The sequence below is a fragment of the Cheilinus undulatus genome, linkage group 1 (genome assembly GCF_018320785.1).
Source record: "Cheilinus undulatus linkage group 1, ASM1832078v1, whole genome shotgun sequence".
NCBI classification, from domain to species: Eukaryota; Metazoa; Chordata; class Actinopteri; order Labriformes; family Labridae; genus Cheilinus; species Cheilinus undulatus.
The window spans coordinates 41,999,422-42,021,656 of NC_054865.1; positions in this window are offsets into that span (position 1 = coordinate 41,999,422).

The window sequence follows — 22,235 nt, forward strand, 5'->3', positions numbered from 1 at the left end:
TTTTTTGAAACAACTTTCAAGTGTTTGTTCTCGTTGATAAAATTGGAAGCATTGGTTTCTCCTCTCGACTACTTTATCAAGTACAGCCAAAGTAGGAGAACAGAAGTTTGTCATGCTCTGTCCCAAAGTGTGCAGAGAAAAATGCAATTAAGGATTTTCACAATATTACAAAGCTGAAGACTTCTTACAATCAGAGCAAATGTGCAATTCTAGTCCTTACAATCCCTACTCCTTACTTTGTTATTTCAAAAATACCAATAGAGCCGCAAGAAAGTTAAAATCACAGACATTTTGTGTTGTCCTCACTTCTGTGTCGAGTGCAAGCAAGCTTGGCTCAAGCACATCCTTGGACGTCTCAGATTTCTTCTAAATTTTTCTGCTTGTTTGAGTGTTGCTTTAACCTGGTTACTGCCACTTACTGGACAGTGGCGTGAATCACCAAATTGGCAGCCCAGCCCTTAAATTAATGATCATCAACTGGCAGCCTGGGGGACACATCAGGGCCCCCACAGCCTCCCAATCAGCCCTCATAAGACTCATTTAATCCAGAAAATTTGAGAAGGATATAATGTAGCATGCCATTTTTGAAAGACATATTTTAAAGCTTTTTTTTTTTTTTTATCAATAGAAGCCCCCACAGCGTCCCCTCAGAAAAATCTGGCCCTTGTGCAAATGGAGTTGATGACTCCTGCCTTAGACTTTAAGTTGACTTTTTTTTAAACAACAGTTAAATGGTTTCCTTTGAGTTGACGTTAAACATAACTTGATATGGTAAGTACATATACTTGATTATCAAGTAAAGTTGACTTAATGTGTGTGAGTCTGGATATCTATCAGGGATTACAGTGTGGCCGTTTGCATGAACCTACAAAAATATTCATTCATTCAATCATTCAATCAATTGAAACTCCTTTTTTTTACCCCTTATTACAGCCCTGCTCTTGTGAGTCTTTGCTGATCACGTCTTTGATTGACTTGCACCAGCGGCTATAGAATAAGCTATAACCTGACCCAAATGACCATTGTAACATGTGGGCTCATGTAGACCTTTTTGCCTGACATATAAACAACAAAACAGAACAAAATCAAATGGTCTATTTAGCAGATGTAGAAAAGGTCTTGAATCTTTCTCTACCATGTGTTGTTAAACAGAACTTTGGCATGCTGGGTTCAGAGTCCATGAATATGTGCTACAAGCACTTGTCAAGATATTGGACTTTCTGTGGGCTACACTGAATTTCCACCAAGCGGTGTCAGTTAACCTTAAGTCTTCTTCAGGGTAGCACATGTTACACAAGGCAGATTTTTTTCATCTATGAATTTTTCAGGCCCTGAACTGTCTGACTCTGTGCTCTCTAAGTAGATCAAGAATTAACACCAGACTTTTAGTGAAGTTTTATTTTAAAATTGCCTTGGGGATTATGCTAATATTTTGCCGATCAATCTCATTGAATGCTTTATCTCCAGACAGTGATCTAAATCTGCTTTAGAAGCTAACTTCCATGCTAGTCTGTGTTAGAGCTCATATTTTGCAGAGCAATCAGGTTTCATGTTGAAATCATTCGCCTGACTCCTCAAACTCGACTAAGGCACATCTATAATTCCCTTTTATGTCACTGCTTAATATTTCAGTCCATGCTGTAATAATCACTGTAAAAAATGTGATATTCTTTACATCAGCGTGTAAAGGCTTGACCTCATGCAGTATATTTCCAATTAATAGTAATGGGCCAGGAGGATTGCTTGCCATTTCCATTAAAGAAATGAAAGTGCGCTGGGATTTTACTATTCCAGCTTTCAAGGTTTAATGTTTGTAATGCTCACTCACTGTGACCTTGGGTTTTTTTTCCCCTCCCTTTCCATGCAGCCCAGACAAAGGAAAGAATAAAGCCAAACAGATCTGGAGAGGACTGATTTTCTGCTACACAGTCACACTCACTATCTTTCACTCATCTGTCACTGACTGTTTCTCCTCCACCTCACTGGCGAGGCAAAACACGGCCCGTGGTTCTCCGCTCCCCAGACAGGGGCCCTCCCTGACCCCCCAGCAGTAATTTTAGACTTCATGTCGGCTGTGCCAGCGAACCGGCCTCGGCTAATTCAAGGTCATCCTAGTTTTTATTATTTTATTTTGGAGTATAGAAGGCAACCTGCTTTCGGGCGCTGTGCCATGTTTGAGACAGCTGAACAATTGCATTATGTTTCTGTAATCAGTTTGCCAGCGTCTGTAGCCGTCTGGTATCCATATGTCAATTTCTTTGTTCTGGTTTATTAGAATATTGGATGTTAATTTCACAAGGTGTGCTTGTTTTCCAACTGAACAACGATGCCAAAAGCCCCCTTTAGTATTCAAAAATGGTTTAAATAAAACTAATAATTAGTCTATTGTGGGAGGACCAAAGCGCCAAGGCTGCCTCAGAGAATATCACTGACATGTATGACACGTAGAACTGTCGGACATAACTCCCTCCCACATAAACTAAATACTCATCACTGTTACAGGATAGGATTACAGAGTAAAAGGAAGTCCGCAGGACTGCCAGCAGGGACTTGAGCTTGCAACGGCAGAGCCAGATATCTGTCATGTTCTCCTACGCAGTCGTGTCGGACATCTACAGTAAATGTTGAAGAGATGTCACATGTCTCTCATTGTCATGCCATGTCAGAAAAGCTGAAGCGTGGCAGTGAAATGTGTTTGGACAGCTTGGTTGTCGCTGGCCATTCCAGGGGACATTATCCTTCTACAGATATGGTGGTCAGAGGGGTACAGGACTGACATCTACAGTACATACGACCCCATCAGTGGTAGGTCACTCTTTAACGCTTGCCAGCGGCCACTGTAAAGCTCCGGGACGTGATCCAGTGTAGAAAACCAACAAGTGCTAGAGTGCTTAATTTAATTTAATTGCTGATATAAATAAGTTATATACTTCCATACTGCACCAGTGCCCCGCCAGTTATTACTACACTCCCCTCCAAAAATATTGGGACAGTGAGGCTAATTTCTTGTATTTTTTTCTGTAGACAGAAAACATTTGGATTAATATGAGACAAGAGATCAACATTTCCAGCTTTTATCTTCAGGTATTTACACCTGAGTCTGATGTACAGCTTTTGTTTGAACCCACCCAGTTTTTCATGTGAGCACAAGTATTGGAACATGTGACTGAGGTGTGTTTTCTTGCCCAGTCGTGTCCCATTATATTGATCATTCAAACACAGCATTGAATGTCTACGCTCCGTTCAGATTTGGGTTTTGCCTGTCTAGACTACTTTATAGTTAGAGGTGTAACTAACATGAAAACCAGGGAGCTGTCTATGGTTGAAAAACAAGCAAATGTGAAGCTGGGAGAAGATGGAAAAATCAATCACAGCCATTGCACAAACATCTGCCATAACCAGTACGCTCATTTTGAAAGTCCTGAAGAAGAAAGAAAACACTGGTGTACCAAGTATTGCTGGACTTAAACCAGAGGAGACTGGTGGTCACTAACTACAAGACTAGAATACAATTCCTTTAGAGAGCATTTCCCACCATGCATCTGGTTTCAATTCACAACAACATTTTTTCAGCAGAGAACTATATGTTGAAGGAGATGGAGATCGCATTTGAGTTAGTATCTCTAATAATCCGATGTTTCTAAATCATTTACATCGAGTAGAAATGAAAGGAAAGCCTAACCCTTTGCATGTTACTGCAACAACTGAGAGACTATCCTGGAAACACTTCAGAATAAAAGTACCGAATGAAAACATGAAAACCACGGAAACAAAATGATGGGCTTTTACTTTGAAAATCCCAGTGGTGGTTTACCCTACCTGTCATATCAGGTGCAGATATCAGACTGCAGCTCTGAGCACGAAAGTTTTTCAATCTCTTGAGTCCTGTGTGGACATTCAGTGGCTCTGGATTGATCTACGCTCACGTTCATTCTTTGAACAATGAGTTGAATTAATGTGCTTACGCAGAACACCGGCTCCCATTGGTCATGAATTACGGTCGTGTTGCTGAGAAACACAATTTGTATACGACCAGACTTGAGACTTCCGACTGAAGAAAGACGGCCTTTAAACGGCAAAAATCGAGTCTTATGACCTTACACCTCATGACTGATACATTGTGAGTGAGCTGCAACTTTAGCAGGACTCTGATGATTTTACTCTGACTTTGGAATTTTGTCTGCCACTTTGAAATCGGAGGTAAAGTAGTCAGCTGTAAGGCTGCCTTGAGACATCAAACCAGTGTTAATTTCATCGACTAAAACAATGACTGAAAATGTTCATTGACTACCTTTTTTTTCATGTGAAAGACTAGACTAAGACTAGCTAAAATAGATCTTTGATGACCAACACAGACTTAAAGTAAGTTTGGTTTTCATCAAGATGACTAAAACTAGATGAAAATGTAATTTAGTTTCTGCAGGACATTCCAAATCTGTGGGTAAATCTGTCAAAATACAATGCAACTGTATTGCTTCTGCCTCTCAGCTGTAGAAAACAGGGACCCCAGGCAGAGTGCATAGAACACACTACCATGATCTGGCACCTGATTCAGGCAAGAGAATAAATACATGGACAAAAAGTAAGACTAAAATATGAGGACTTTTTATGGGCTAAAACCAGACTAGTTTTTGTTGGCTGAAGTAGTCTAAAATTAAAAAGGGTATTAATGACTAAGTGTGACTAAAAGGCATTTAATCTAAAGACTTAGACTGAAATTAAAATTAAAAATAGCTGTCAAAATTACTGCATTGAACAGGAAGACCAAGGAAAACAACAGCAGTTGGTGACAAAAACATTGTGAGAGCTGTAAGGAAAGACACTGACAACTGTCAGTGACATCAGCAACAACCTCCAGAGCGCAGGAGCAAATGTGTCACCATCTGCTGTTCACAGAAGACTTCATGAACAAAGTACAGTACACTAGAAGATACAAACCACTTATTAGCAAGAAGAACAGGAAGGCCAGGCTGGAATTTGCCAAAAAGTACAGAGACAAGCCTCAAAAGTTCAAGATCTTTCATCATGCAGCAAGATAATGACCCAAACACACTGCCAAAACAACAAAGGAGTTTATCAGGGGCAAGAAGTGGTAGGTTTTAGACTGGCCGAGTAGGTCTCCAGACTTAAACCCTATTGAGCATTAGTTCTCAGCTGGTCGGTCGGGACCCAAAAATGAGTCGTGGGGCTGTTTTCAGTGGGCTGCGACCCTGTTTCTGGAAAAACAAAAGCAAAATATCTTTGATATTAAAACCCTAGGCAGACATCTATCCATATACTTTATTTTGCAGGAACACTAGTAAATTTGGATTATTTTCTTGAGATTTTCACTTTTTCATTCTGTTGTCTTAGATGGAAATATTTTCAAGGAAGTTTTCACATGATCATTTGTAAAAGTTTTGTCACCTTTCTGAAAAACAACCAAAATGTGTTATAATGGTCAAACATAGTAAAATGAAATGTTTGAATGTTCTCCCAAAGTGTTCGCCAGCCTCTTTGTGCAGCCTTTTGTTGTGTTCCTTCCAAGATCAAAGTTTCTGCATTGTTTGTTGAATTAATTTTGCAAAAATCAGAAATTTGGGTACTTATTTTGTATTACAGTAGGTGGTGGGGCCTATGGCTGGATCAGTTGAGAATCACTGCTATAGAGCATGCATGCTCAAAGAGGCTGCAGTCAGAGCCTAGAAAAGCATCAAAAAAGGAGAATACAAAAATTTGGTGATGTCACTGGGTCACAGGCAGTTAAAGCAAACAAAGATTTGCAACTAAATATTAAGTATTATTCACTTTAATCTGTTTCAAGCCTGTCTGTTCCAATACTTTTGTGCACCTAAAAATTTGGTGTTCAAATTTACAAATAATGCTAAATTGTGAATCAGATCCAGATATAGATGCCTGGAAATAAAAGTGGGAATGTTGATCTCTGGTCTCATATTTAGCTCTTGAAGTCACGTTTTCAGTCTACAACAAAAATAAAGGAGCTGTTCCAGTACTTTTGGAGGGGAGTGTAAGCCTGTATGATGAGTTTTATTTATTAAATTTGTTCTGACATCTATAAAAGATTAATCCTATTTGATAGCATATGGTGCATTTCTTTGCAGACACCGATACCAGAGCATTTTAATTAATCTCTGCTGCATCCTGTTTTTATTTGTTTAAAATAAGATGTTGTTCTTGTATGACTGATGCAGCCATGCAGCTTCCTGCAAAAGCCAAGTCCTGTTAAACTTCACTCACAACTTTTCCAGATCGATTTCCTCCCCCTCCCCTCCTCAAGATCACATCATTAGATTTGCCTGCTTAGGTGACACCTACACGTCTGACGGGTGATGGATGTTTTATATATAGAGACCAAATGAAACCTGCCCCTCCCGCCCAGGCCCACGTCCACACACCTCCCCTGTCATATACACACACACATGACTGTGATGTTCCTCCTATCATCTTCTATCAGAGAAGCAAGATAACCTCAGAGCCAATGACAAACTTTGACAAATGGCTTGTCTCCAAGCACCTGCGAGAAGATGGAACTGACAGACTCCTTCACCTTTCCTCTTCCTCCAAGCCTTGGGCTGTGCCAAGCAGGTATAAGTGATATACTGTAGGACATGGCTGGGTGTAAGTCATGCTCCTTCCGTTTCCTCCAGATTGTGAGGGTCTCCATCTATCATTGTCAGTCACCCCCATCTCTCTCTCTCTTCGTCTCTTTACTCGCTCTGTCTGTCCTATGAGCCCTGTCTCTTTACTCATTCACCCAAAGGTCACTCTTCCATTCTTCCATACCCAATGTTTCCTCCCTCTGCCACTGGAGCGCTCTGCAGATATCTACAGTGCTGTACAGATGGCTGCTAATCTGGCCTCAGGTCATTATGAATCCCAGCCAGGGTCCTGACCGCCGGCCACTCTCCCCTTCTGTCAGTCCATCCCCATAAACGTGGACAAAAATTGAGCCATTCATCTACATTTGCAGACATTTGGATTTTCTTGGCAAATATGGCTTAGTTATTTCGCCTGGAGAATCCAAATCCATACGCTTTCATTTAAGTAGACAAAGACAGATATGTTATGGTACTGTGGGTGAACAGCATCAGCACATACACCCACTAATGTAAACCTCAGCACTACAAATGCACAAGCTTTTTATTATAAACTGAATAGTGTAAAGCAGTACGGCAGGGAATAATGGAAATACAAGTGGTGGCATTGCTACTTTGACTACATTTCTCAGAAGTTAAGTAGTAGCAAGGCTTCATATTGAACCAAACAGCTTTCAACAAGGTTTTTCATTGCTCAGAGTGCTGCAGCACCTAAAAATTACAGTTACTTAAGCATTTGTGCTGAGATTTCTTCTGTGGTCTAAAATAGAAATACTACGGACTCCTTCATGACAACATGCAGCAGAGATGTGCACACTAGATGAATCTGTGGAAACTGGAAGTAAACAAGACCCCATTACTGTGGTGCTTTCTCATTTAAACAGACACATGTTTGAGTAAAAGCTGAATGAAGAGGTAAACATTACTTTTCCTTTAACATGACCTTCTGCACAATTATACACCAGACTGTAGTGCTGTCTGAAGTCTGAGTGAGCATTGTTACTCACTACATAGTGCACTCATTCTTTCCCATGATGCATTGTGAAAAGTAGTGACGCACGAACATGATACTGCACAAAAACATGTTTGACTTTTCTGCCAAGAAATGTCACAAAAGTTTTCATCCATGAATTAATGCAAGTTAGCAGAACCCATGATGTTATACTTGTTAACGTGAGATATTCAAGGCTGAAGTAGCTTAATTTGGTGGACAATGTTTTTTAGCAGCTATTTTTTACAACAAGACTGAGCAAGCAAATTGTTATAGTCTCTACATGTGGTGAGAAATTTTGCTGTCACACTACTGTGGTGATCACAAAAGAATTAGTGATGCGGAGGGATCATAGGGTCTGATGTTACTCCATATCAGGATGATTAAGACATTGACAAAAAAGTTAACTTCAATTCTGTCCTTTTTTTCAGAGACAGAAGTATCAATAAGTAACTTAATATCACTGAACAGCAGAATGTTGAAGACAGTCTTGTTGGAAGCAGTTGTGAGTTTCAGCAAGTCTCACCACAAATCTTTGGTCTGAGCTGGGCTTTTGTGGACATGAATCCTTACATATTATACACGATTTTCCTATGATAATAAAACAAACAAACATTTGTTTTCTATAGATTTTAATAGATTTATCTTGGGTTTTTTAGGACGACATGGTGCTTTTTGAGAAGGACTGAAATTAAGTATTCCTGGCTACCATTACATCATGAAGACAAAAGAACCCTCAAGCAACTCAGAGACTAGGATACATTTGGTGAATTGTGGATCACCTTAGTGCAGTGAATATGTGACAAGTAATTATAGTATAAAGACACCTGTGTCTGGAAGGTCCAGTCACTGGTTAATCAGTATTCCTGGTTATCATTATACCATTAAGACAAGGAAACACTCCAAGCAATTCAGAGAAATATTTATTAAAAAGTATCGGTCAGGGGACAGATACAAAAAAATTATAAGGCACTGAACATCATATTTAAAAAATGTGTAACTGTTACGCCTGGATAAGTCTGTCCTCATAAGACCATGTAAGAAGGAGATGAATAAGAAAGGCCACCAAGACACCTATGACTACTCTGAGGGAGTTACAAGCTTCAGCAGCTGAGATGGGAGAGATTCTGCATACAACAACTGTTACCAGGGTTATTCACCAGTCAAAACTTTATGGGAGTCTGGCAATGAAAAAGCCACTGTTGGAGAAAAAAAACATATTAAATCTCCACTGGAATTTTCCAAAAGGCATGTGGGAAACTCCATGGTCAAGTGGAAGAAAGTTTTTCGGTCTGATGAGACCAAAATGCAAAATGCTTTTTGGCAATAAGACAAGAGACTTTGTTTGGTGGACTCCAAACACTGCACATCATCACAAGCATGCCAACCCCAACAAGCATGGGAAGTGTGGTGTTGGCAGCATCATGCTGTGGGGATGCTTCTCAGCAGCTGGCCCTGGAAGGCTTATAAAGTTAGAGGGTAAAATGAATGGAGCAAAATGTAGCAAAAACATGAAGGACAATCTAATTCTGTCTGCAAGAGAAATACAACTTGTGAGAAGATTTATTTTCCAGCACGACAATGACCCGGAGCGTACGGTGAAAGCTACACAGAAGTGGTTTAAAGGCAACAAGGTGAATGTTCTGGAGGGGCTCAGTCAAAGCCCATCTAAGAGAGAATTTGTCTCTGGGCTGGAAAGGGGCTGTTCAGGCTTAATCCCTGTGCAGCCTGATAGAGCTTGAGCAGTTTACCAAAGAAGAATAGAGTCAAATTACAATGCCCTGATCTGATAGCCTAACTGAGACCTATCTACACAGACTCAGTGCTGTGATTGCACCCTGATTGACTTATAAAATCAAATAAAGCATAAAACATCCAAGGGGATGAATACTTTTCGTACAAACTGTTTATTTTTGTTTTTCAAAGGTTGGCTTCTGTACAGAGACAGTCTTTGGTCTTTCATTTAAGAAATAATCTGACCAACCCAGAGAAATTTTACAAGCCATAAGTCCAAACTGTTTCTTAGTTTCTGTATTCTGAATAAAACCTCTTATATATGAAGAAATGAGAAGTTCTTCCAAGGCCAGGCTCTGTTAATAGATAAATTTCATTCCAAAAAAGTCAGATGGGAATCATATATTTCCATGCTCATGATTTTCCATGAGTCCCCCTCACACTCTCTAAATGTATCTGCTTTTCATAATTCCACTACCCATCATGCGTCGTTCACACTGTTGCCGCCTGCTGTCCCTCTTCCTCTCATTATCCTGACGTGGGCCGTGCCTGCTCCACCAACCCTGACTTCTGCTTAATGTAGTCACCTGACACCCTCCTGTATCGTTTTTCCCGCCTTTCTCGCTCTTAATGTTCATCACCGTGTGACATTACTGACCTTCGCTGGACGCCGTTTCCATTAGTTTGACAAATCTGGTGCGTTGGAGCAGCTGTGATGACATGTGGGTGTAAAAATCACGACTGAAGGGAAATCTCATCATGGAGATGCCAGAAAAAGTGATGGGGTATGTTTAAGGCCAACAGTTATGTTCAACACAGTTTTCACAGGTGTGTTTAATCTGTGTTTGAAACCAACAAAACCTTAGACCAACATTTGACCTGTGTGATTAGTCGACATTTCTCCAACATTATGGCCTAATGTGTGAGGAAACAGTGTCCAGCAACTACAGAAAACTGCGTTTTTTAACACAAGAATGATGTGTATTTATACAGAATGTCATATAACTCCAATATGTGGAAGAAAACACTATACACTGTAATGTTCATACCATAAGACACACTATTAACAATGTTTCATCCAACAGTGAGACACTGAAAATAGAAGACCAGCCCTAGAAGATGCAGTCTGTTTTGGGGGTCACACAGAGAGGGAAAAGAAAAGATTTAAACAGTTTTCCTGCTGCCTCCTTGTGCCACTTTTTGTCTTTTAAGTGAGGAGTTTCACCTGTGACTAACTTAATCCACACCTAGCAATTTGGCCGTCCACTGTCGTGAGCGATAGCAGTGATATGTCTGCAAAAGGTCTATCATTTTATTTTAATTCAGGATTGTGGACTAAATGAAGGAGAAAAGCTGTTAAAAAGTGGCCCTGCCTATCCAGTTTACATCTCTATGTGTCTCACTGATAGGTAGCTTGCTTTTCAGATTTAAAGGTGTGGCTTATGGCATAGATTTTAAGGTACATTGCTGTTAATACTCCCAGGTTCCAGGTTGTTTGATTTATTTTTACTAGTGATGTCAAATGCCAGTATTAATCCTGAGTAGTTTCAGAATTTGTATAGCTAATTGGATCTAATTTTCTCCTCTATTTATCATGTTTTAAATTCACCTACCTGCATTTCAAGGGGACATATTATGCAAAACTCACTTTTTCAGGCTTTTTAAAGCCAAATGTGTACCCCTGGCCTGTCCACACTCCCCTCAAATACCAGAAAAATCCAATCCCTTTCCCCCCCTCTTTCTCCACCTTTCAGAAAATGTGTGCTGAAACAAGCCATTCTCAGATTTAACGCCTAGTGACCCCATCAGGGGCGTAAGCACCCACCCCCAGGTTTGGTTAGCCCTCCCCCACTTGGAGGAAAGTTCCACCCTCCTCTACTGACCCTCTCAGCTACCAGCTGAGATGCTGAATAGATCAGTGGCTTAATCTCAGTCTTAATCCCAATCCGGGTACTAAATTTTGGATAAAAGTGTCTGTAACACCAGGGGTGCTGAATCCATTTCCTGAGAGGGGTGTGGTCAGGGGCGGACTCAGACGGCTAATTACCATTTAAAGCCACAGACACAGAAACTCATTCGGAGAAAAGGCTGAAAAGACGGGCTTTTAGACATGCAGAAATACAATACTTGAGTGTTTTTTTAGCAAGTTTTTCCATAGACCACTGTGGCTAATAGATTTGAAAAATTTACCTCACAATGAACAAAAAACAGCATATAACTGACTGTTAACTTCCAATAAAGGCTTTGACATCAGCTAACAACAGACTGTACTGATGAACTGCTCTGAGATTTTATATTGTAGTTTTAGAGGGGTGGGGTCTTTCCCACTTTGGGCTTGTGACATCATGAGTCCACATATTGGCCCCACCCAAATTAAACCAAGCCAGGAAAGAGGTGAAAGACTTTCCAAAGGTCTCAATCCAAAATTCAGGTACATGTAGATCTCAGTGTTTTCACATGTTTACAGCAATTCCATCATATCTAGTGTGTTAATACAAAATCTTAGATTTCATTTTACAGGGTCTTTAAGAGATCCAGGCTGAGCTCAGCAGAGCTGGTTGTTTGGCTCCAAAATGGCTCCTCATTTGGTCCCAGTTTGGCTTCTTAAGTAAAGACAAAGGATGGAGGAAAGGAAATTGGCACTTAATGGGAACTAGCTACTGTGTTTAATATAAAAGAGCCTTTGTTGCACAGAGTCGTTTGTGAATGGCTGATGGTACATCAATCTCTTTCAGTACAGTATCAATTAAAAGCATGTTTGTGACAAAACAAGGATTTTTTTTTATATGTTTGATGGGCTCAGCTAGCCTCTTAGCACAAGACTCTTTAAAACTCTTGTCTCTCTTCATCTGACTAGATGATGCTAGAAGGTCAGCAGGACTGACTAACTGTGGTAAAATTCGTATTTTGTGAGTTATACAGATTATATTCAATGTATGTTGAACATTTTCTGATAATTGCTGCAGAGACATCCTTTTAGAAGTGTTAAAAGGAACCCTGCATGATTAGACAAGTTTATCTTGTTGGATAGATATTTGTATCTCTCATATGTATATTGAACTAAAAAACTCACTAGATATCTGCAGTTTTGAGTTAATCTGAGCACAGTGCCGCAGCACCCACTATGAGCGCTTCTCACCATTGCTATGCAGTAACCGTTCTTAAGGCGGTTTTGCTGCTTGCAGCTGTTGCTGCCACAACAGCTTTCTTACAAGACACAAGTTCGCTGCGTGTTGGCTTTGTCTCTCTGCTGTCAAAGCTCTGTCATTCCTCCTAATTTTTACCTCAATAAACCTCCCTACTAGTGACTGGATTCAGTGTATAGTGCAAGCGTGCTGGGGGCTTTTTAAAATAAAAGCATTATTTACATACGAAGGGAGTTTCTCCACAGAAATGCTAAAGTGGACTTTTACTTTGAAAAGCACAAACCCTAAGTGCTTTCGTATTGTGTTTACCTTTACCTGAACTGTGTGGAAACAGACAGCTTTATAAAGATTAGATGTTTGGGAAACAACTTTATTAAACAGACGCATTTTAGCTCATGGCCTTCATCTGGTTCATCAAGAAACGGATTGCAAACATATTCTGCAGATGTGGACATAAATATTCGCAACAAGAAGGTAAATATGGCTCTGTATTTATCATTTTCCTGCCAAGATGGACAGATAACTGCTCATGGTGCAAATAAAAAATAGAAGAGACCTAAAATATTAAAATTCTTCTTGCGTGAGACGTGCAGCCTCTACACTGGCTGCCAGTCTGAAACAGCGGCAGGTTACTGTATAGAAACAGAGGAGGGCTGCGGAACTGTGACATCACAGCGCCAGCTCGGACCAAAAAATGGCGGGTCCTGGTGAGTTTATAAACTGAAATTACTCAAAATGCAGATATCTAGTGTTTTTTTTAGTTCAATATACATACAAGAGATACAAATATGCAGGGTTCCTTATAAAGACTAACCTTCCTCCATTCCTATTAATTCCTAATGGCTGCCCCCCACTTTCTGAACCCAACAGACATTCAAGATCACACGGTTGCAAACAACCTAGAAATGTGAAAGAAAAGAATATAGAAGTGAAAATAGCTAGACTATCATTTCATGTGTGTATTTTGTGTTCAGTATTTGTCCATATGCGTGTTTTGTTTGTGAGTCCATGCACACAGAGAGATGCCCATGTGTGATTCTAGATGCAGCCTTGGCTACATTATTCTATCTATGACTGAAAGTAAAATGGTATAGCCTCAAGAACAGATGACTCAGTGATAAGATACTGTAATTTGTATTTCTCTCTCCGTGCATGCATGTGCAGCCGCATGTTTTAATGGGACTATTAGCCTACATTTTATTTGGTGTCTCACGGTTGGCTGCTGTTGCAGAATCACACCTTTAATCCCACCTCAGCTGTCTGACTCATTCTTAATCAGTTTTCTTCAGTAGCCCAGAAATAGCATCCAGGAGCTATTGGCAGCTCTAATGAATTGTGAGCCATTTGCAGAACAATGTTTAAGTGAAATACACTTTACTGTTAATGTCTTAGCATGTGAGGCTCTGATCTAAAGTGTAAATTAATTCTCACAATAACTCAGCTGGAGTAAAAGAAAGTCTCAGAGGAGGCTGTTAGTATTTGGGTGTGTTTCAGAGGGAGTGTAAAAAAAATGAGTGAAACTGTTCTCTACAGCTTTTTTTTCTGTCTTTGGGGCACTGTGATTTCAAGGTTCATATCTTCCAAGTGTCTCGCAATATGTCCTTCTTTTTAAATGACTGAAGAAGCTTTTTCTCATGATCAGTCCACAAACTGCAAAGGGCAAGGTTATGACTTCCGTATCTCTTTCCCTCTCCTTCCTCCGAGCATGCACTTGATCTTAATGCAAAAAGACAGAGCGAACAGCTTCCCTCAGATTTGAACCAGGATGTGCAAGAAAGCCTGCCCTTCCTTTGCTGTCACAAAGCATGGAAGTTGATTTTTTCTTTTGTGAAGTGTGGGCTCAGACCATAGCCTCTATAACACATTCTAAATCTACTCTCGGCTTTCATGAAGGACAAGGCACATTTGCTCTTTGGCAATAGATATGCTTCTCAAAACAGCAGCCAGTGGAACAACAGTGAAGTATGCCCTTTCCATGACAGAACCCCCATCCATCATGAGGACAAGCATCCCAAGTTTATTTCCACTCCACTTCGTAGATTTACGTGAGAAGATTGCACCTTGTAGTGAGTGTATACCCTCAAATAAACCTTTAAAAACTAAATAGATTTCCTATTCTTTTAAATTTACGGCCAGTAGCCATCAGCCAGTGATCCGTTTCATTTAATCTTTATAGCTTTATTGACAGCTTTGACCATAACGGTGAGTTAACACTTCATTTTGACAGATAACTGGCTTTACTGCTTGTCATTGTAGTGTAATATAGAAACATCTGCTCTGACAGTATACATTTTGTTCATAGATATTGTTCAATATAATGCTTCTTTAGACTCATAGACTGTTTAAGACATGGATCAAGGGTCACTCATGTCACCCTTTGGTTTCTTAAGAGGCAATATGAAACCAACCAATGGCAGCTGCAATCTTAGAAATGCTAATTACACCTTCTTTATGATCAGTCTTATAACAGGCATAGAGTTATAGCTGAGGTTGGCCTTAAACCTACCAACATACAGCTAAAACACATGCACATATGAGCAGGCCATTGTAGACACTTACAGAAAAAGTATCAAACCATTCTGAGGGGGTCTGCATTTTTAAACTGGCTAAATTTCACTGAAGCAGCAATAAATAAAATGTGTATTTCTGTTGCATTGATAGTAATGGCCAGTATTTTGGTTAAAATTAAGATATGAACTGTGTTTTTTCTATCCCCCCCATGCAGCTTGGCACCAGGAAGTCCCCCCCGTCCTTGCATTTCAGTCATCTCAGCCACACCCCTGATTTTCCCCTCTGCAAAAGAAATCAGCTCAATCTGGTTCTCATCGTAACTCTGCTCATGATGATTTCTGCTCTAAAAATAAACATTTTCAGGAGGAAGTGACAGAAACTCAGCCTTTAAGAACTTGAGTTGTCACCAGTTAACACTTCATTACAAACTGTGTCTGGAAAATGGGCTGGTAGCTGGAGAGGTGCCAGTGTACTTCCTGAGCACTGCTAAAGTGGTTAGGGTTAGACCAATATGAGGCCCCTCCTTATTCATTTTTCTCCCTTTTTGGCTGAAGTGTTTCTTGCATGTCTTTTTACCATACAGTAGACTACCTTTTAATTGTTTCAGTATATCTACAGAGATCTGCTGAAAAATTGCTCAATATGAAGACATTGTGCAGCTTTTTTGTACTTTTAAAGTATTTTTACAGCTTTTCACCCATTTTTTCAACTATTTTTTTCCCTCTTTGTCCTTTGTTGCTGCTTTTCACCCATTTTTGCCCCTTTTTGCTACTTCTTGCCCATTTTTTTCAACTTTTTGCCACTTTTAAAAATCTGTGCCACTTTTCACTCTTTTTTGTCACATCTTTAAAATTATAGCATATTTTGCAACTTTGTGCCCATTTTATTTTTGCCATTTTTATCCCATTTGTACTATTTCACCCTTTCCCCCTTTTAACCCATTTCTTTAGCTTTTCATCCATTTTTGCTATGTCTTTTTATCTTCTAGTTATCCTATTTTGTGGATTTTTGCCAATTTTTGCCACTTTTAACCTATTTGTGCTGCTTTTTCACCCATTTATATCACTACTTCAATGCACTTTTTCACCACTTTTAGCCCATTTCAGGGTTTCCTCCAGGATTTTTTGAAACTTGGGGGGAGGGCTTTTTCACAAAGTGAAAATGATATTTTTTATGCTTTTACTTTGCCTCTCTCCTTACAAACATACATAAATAAAGATCATACTAATGACAACAGTCTGGGGATGTGATTTGAATGAAATAGTCCTAAAGTGCGATTCTGCTTTTATTACATCCTCATGCAATTATTTTATCTCAGAGGAGCCTCAGGTAAACAGTCTATGGGTAAGCCTCAGCCTCTTAAAGTCATTGATATCATGATAACTTATAAACATTTATCACTCATCTATTCAACAAGCTAACGTTTACTTTGTTTATGCTTGTTGTGAGACTGACCCGCCCTCACGGATGGACACACAAACTATCTTTCCTCTAGTCTGTCACACATACACAGACACACACCAACTGCTCCTCTCGCCCTGTGACTGCAGCTCAAGTTTTTCTCCCCCCTCTCTCCTGTTTTAGCGGACATTTAGAAATCAAAGTGAGGCAAATATCATGGATTAGATGAACGCCTGACAGCCCAATGCTGTTGTTTTTATCAAATTTCAAACTCTTATTATAGTTCATAAATGTGCTCAAATACAGACTATATGTTTATATGGATCCATTCATAAATTTAAATTACATTTTTAACATCTGAAAAAAAGATCATAATTCTGAAGGCATGGCGGCTATTATTTTGGCATGGCGGTGTGCCACTATCAATTACATGTAGCGGAAACCCTGCATTTGTAATGCTTTTCCCCTTTTGTCAATGTTACAATGTTACAATGTCATTTAGCAGACGCTTTTCTCCAAAGCGACGTACATTTGAGAGCAAGAACAACACAAGCAATGATCTAGACAAGAGGAAACAACATCAGTAAGTGCCATCAAGTGCTTCAGGTTCAATTGGACGCAAGTGCTGCCGTGTAGAGTTTAAGGCAGAGTACCAAAATATACGTTGTTTTTGTATTTTTTTTTTTTTTTTTTTTTGTTTTTTTTTTTTTTTTTGTTTTGTTTTTTTTTTGTTTGTTTGTTTTTTTTTTGTTTGTTAGTTTTTAGACAGCAACAATGAATCAAGGAAAATGTGGGATCACTAATTGCCATTCATTAGGCTTCACAACAACTATTTACCAAGTACCAAGTGCTGGATCATTCCCAAAGAGCTGGGCAAAGAAATCCCAGAAGTAGAGCAGGACAGTGCGAGCTAACTATAGTTGGGAAACTCATTCAACCACTGGGGACAGCAGTGGAGAATAGTCTGGCTGAGACTCAATCTACTACTGGGGACAACAGTAGAGAATTGCCTAGCTAAGTGCAAAGTGTTCTCTGAAGAGCTGGGTCTTTAGCCTTCTCTTGAAAGTAGACAGGGAGTCTGTAGATCGAATGTAGTTGGGTAATTCATTCCACCATTTAGGGACAACAGAGGAGAAGAGTCGAGCTAGTGACTTAGGAGCATGATGTGCTGGAAGTACCAGGCGCCTTTCGCTGGCTGAGCGTAGTGGGCGAGAAGGGGTGTAGACCTGGATGAGGGACTCCAGGTAAACAGGAGCAGTTTTAGTTACTGCTTTGTAAGCAATGATTAGAGTTTTGAATTTAATGCGAGCTGCAACTGGAAGCCAGTGTAGAGAGATTAAAAGAGGCGTGACATGAGCTCTCTTGGGTTGGTTGAAGACCAGACGTGCTGCTGCGTTCTGGATCAACTGCAGAGGTATAACTGTGCATGCAGGTAGGCCTGCCAGTAATGAGTTACAGTAGTCAATACGTGATATTATAAGAGCCTGTACTAGGAGTTGTGTAGCATGCTCTGTCAAGTAGGGTCTGATCCTCTTGATGTTGTAGAGGGCGAAACGGCAGGACCGAGCAATCGAGGCCACATGGAGCTTGAAGGTTAGCTGGTCATCAATCATGACACCCAGATTCGGGCTGACTTAGTGGGCAAGAGATTATTTGATCCAAGCTGGATACTGATCTGCGGTTCAATAGTGGGACTGGCTGGGATGATAATGAGCTCAGTTTTGGGCAGGTTGAGCTGAAGGTGACGTTCCCTCATCCATTTAGAAATATCAGCAAGGCAGGATGAGATCCGAGCTGAGACAGTTGTGTCATCTGGTGGAAAGGACAGGAATAGCTGTGTGTCGTCTGCATAGCAGTGATAAGAAAAGCCATGGGAGCGGATGATTGCACCAAGTGAGGTGGTGTATATTGAGAAAAGTAGGGGACCAAGCACAGACCCTTGAGGCACCCTGTTGATAAGCCATGCAGTTTAGACACTCCTCCCTTCCATGATACTCTAAAAGATCTCCTGTGAGGTAGGACTTAAACCACTGTAGGGCAGATCCTGAGATACCAAGTGAAGAGAGTGTGGAGAGGAGGATTTGGTGGTTTACTGTGTCAAAGGCAGCAGACAGATCCAGCAGTAAGAGAACTGAGGACTGACCAGCTGCTCTGGCCAAGCGAAGTGATTCCGTTACCGACAAAAGTGCAGTTTCAGTAGAGTGGCCCCGCCTAAAGCCAGACTGATTCTGATCAAGTAGATCATTGTTCTGCAAGTGTTCTGAGAGCTGGTTGAAGACTGTGCGCTCCAGTATTTTTGATAGGAATGGGAGAAGTGAGACCGGCCTGTAATTTTCAACCAGGGCTGGGTTGAGAGTGGGTTTTTTGAGCAGTGGTGTAACCCGCTTGCTTGAAAGCAGCTGGGAAAACACCTGTGGACAGAGAGGAGTTAATGATACAACTCACAGCAGGGCTGATTGTGGGCTCAATCGCCTGCAAGAGATGTGATGGTATCGGATCGAGGACAGGTTGTGGGCTTAGAGTCAAGCAGAAGCCTGGTGACCTCGCTCTCACTTAGTGGAGAGAATGAGCTAAGTGATGCATCACTAGCTGGTGGCAGAAAACTGAGTTGGACAGGCTCAGAGAATTGGTTGCTGATGGCAGAAACCTTGTCAGTGAAGTAGGAGGCGAACATGTCTGGAGTCAACATACTGGAGGGTTGTGGGTTTGAAGGAGAGAGGAGCGAGTTAAAAGCAGAGAAGAGTTTGCGTGCATCAGTGGCAGCACAGATCTTTGATTGATAGAACGCCTTCTTAGCAGATTTTAGAGCAGAGGTAAAACAGGACAGTTTTTGCTGATAAGCACTCAAGTCAGTGGTTTGTTTGGATTTACGCCATTTTCTCTCTGCCGCTCTGAGCCCTGCCCTTTGGGTTCTGATGACCTCAGTGAGCCAGGGACAAGGTGGAGTATTACGAATAGGCTTAGACACCAGAGGGCAGAGTTTGTCCAGAGAGGAGGTCAGTGAGGAGCAGAATGTGTCTGTGGCCTCGTTAACAGTGAGTGTGAAGGACTCGTTACATGAGGCTAGTGCAGCTGAGACCGCCAGACAGCTGTGTTGGGTCAAGTGACTGAAGGTTTCTGTATGATCTTAACTGAGTAGTAGATTGTTGAAGTTCAGGTAAGCCAAGTGAGAACTGAATGAAGTAGTGGTCAGAGAGGTGAAGTGGTGTTACACTCAAATTAGCCGTGGAGCAATTGCGAGTTAGAATCAAATCCAGTGTATTACCAGCCTTGTGTGTAGGAGGCGTTTGAACCAGTTTCAAGTCAAAGGAGGACAGTAGTGAAATAAAATCAGTAGCCTGGGCTCTATCCAAGTGGATGTTCATGTCACCCATGACAACCAATGGTGTGCCATCATCAGGGATGTCTGAGAGTAACATGTCCAGTTCCACAATAAAGTTGTCCAGGTGACCCCAGGTGGGTATACCACAACCATGTAAGCCTTTATTGGGGCAGTGACCTGTACTGCATGATATTCAAATGAGGTGTTATTGTCCAAGGGTTTGAACTGGCTGAAGTTCCAGCTATGAGAGAATAATGCCTGTGCCACCTCCTCGGCCAGAAGAGCGAGGTGTATGAGAGAACACTGCATCAACTGATAGAGCAGTTGGTGTTACAGTGTTCTCAGGACGGACCCAAGTTTCTGTCAGGGCTAGGACCTGAATGTTAGACAGTTTAGTGAGGGAATTGATGAATTCTGCTTTGTTAACTGCAGACTGGCAGTTCCAGAGGCCAACTGTGATAAAAGGTTGTGGAAAGAGGCATTCTGCAAAGTGGATAGATTATGCAGGTTTCGCTTTTCTGTAACTATTGTGCTTCTTTCTGTTCCCATATATGACTTGTATTTTTGGTTGCACATGTGACTGTTATGAGGCAGTGCTGCCTGTCGGTGGCCTTGCTCGCAGGTAGACTCGCTGGTCTTTACCCAATGTGGTCTTCACACAATTGGGCTGCTGACGCTTCAGCGCAGTCTGTGTACTTATATAGAGAGATATGCCACAGATGTGTGAGTTGATTGTGCACAGCCGCTAACCGCCCCAGCTGGCAAATTTAGATTCAAACTCTCTTAAAGCTTGGACTACAGTGAAACTCCGCCCCGGCAGTTTTTACTTCAGCAATCAATAGAGGGAGCCACACGCGTCAACTGCCTCACCTATTGTTGCAGAGAGAGTGAAACTAACACGTTCAGCCTAAGCAAAACTGCCAACAACCTACTTCCAACTGAAACAACCAAAAGCAGATACCTCATACAAAGTAGGTTCTCCCTACCTATCTCAAAGATCAGAGCTTGTTCTGCTGGCAAATTTAGATTCAAACTCTCTTAAAGCTTGGGCTACAGTGAAACTCCGCCCCGGCAGTTTACACTTTTAGCAATCAATAGAGGGAGCCACACGCGTCAACTGCCTCACCTATTGTTGCAGAGAGAGTGAAACTAACACGTTCAGCCTAAGCAAAACTGCCAACAACCTACTTCCAACTGAAACAACCAAAAGCAGATTCCTCTTACCAAGTAGCTTCTCCCTTCCTATCTCAAAGATCAGAGCTTGTTCTGCTGGCAAATTTAGATTCAAACTATCTTAAAGCTTGGACTAGAGTGAAACTCCTCCCAGGATTTTTACACTTTTAGCAATCAATAGAGTGAGCCACACGCGTCAAATGCATCACATATTGTTTCAGAGAGAGTGAAACTAACTCGTTCAGCCTAAGCATAACTGCCATCAACCTACTTCCAACTGAAACAACCAAAATCAGATTCCTCTTACAAAGTAGCTTCTCCCTTCATATCTCAAATATCAGAGCTTGTTCTGCTGGCAAATTTAGATTCAAACTCTCTTAAAGCTTGGACTACAGTGAAACTCCGCCCGGCAGTTTACACTTTTAGCAATCAATAGAGGAGCCACACGCGCGTCCAACTGCCTCACCTATTGTTGCAGAGAGAGTGAAACTAACACGTTCAGCCTAAGCAAAACTGCCAACAACCTACTTCCAACTGAAACAACCAAAAGCAGATTCCTCTTACCAAGTAGCTTCTCCTTCCTATCTCAAAGATCAGAGCTTGTTCTGCTGGCAAATTTAGATTCAAACTCTCTTAAAGCTTGGACTACAGTGAAACTCCGCCCGGCAGTTTACACTTTTAGCAATCAATAGAGGGAGCCACACAACTGCCTGCCTCACCTATTGTTGCAGAGAGAGTGAAACTAACACGTTCAGCCTAAGCAAAACTGCCAACAACCTACTTCCAACTGAAACAACCAACAGCAGATTCCTCTTACCAAGTAGCTTCTCCTTCCTATCTCAAAGATCAGAGCTTGTTCTGCTGGCAAATTTAGATTCAAACTCTCTTAAAGCTTGGACTACAGTGAAACTCCGCCCGGCAGTTTACACTTTTAGCAATCAATAGAGGGAGCCACAGTCAACTGCCTCACCTATTGTTGCAGAGAGAGTGAAACTAACACGTTCAGCCTAAGCAAAACTGCCAACAACCTACTTCCAACTGAAACAACCAAAAGCAGATTCCTCTTACCAAGTAGCTTCTCCTTCCTATCTCAAAGATCAGAGCTTGTTCTGCTGGCAAATTTATATTCAAACTCTCTTAAATCTTGGACTACAGTTAAACTCCGCCCGGCAGTTTACACTTTTAGCAATCAATAGAGGGAGCCACACGCGTCAACTGCCTCACCTATTGTTGCAGAGAGAGTGAAACTAACACGTTCAGCCTAAGCAAAACTGCCAACAACCTACTTCCAACTGAAACAACCAAAAGCAGATTCCTCTTACCAAGTAGCTTCTCCTTCCTATCTCAAAGATCAGAGCTTG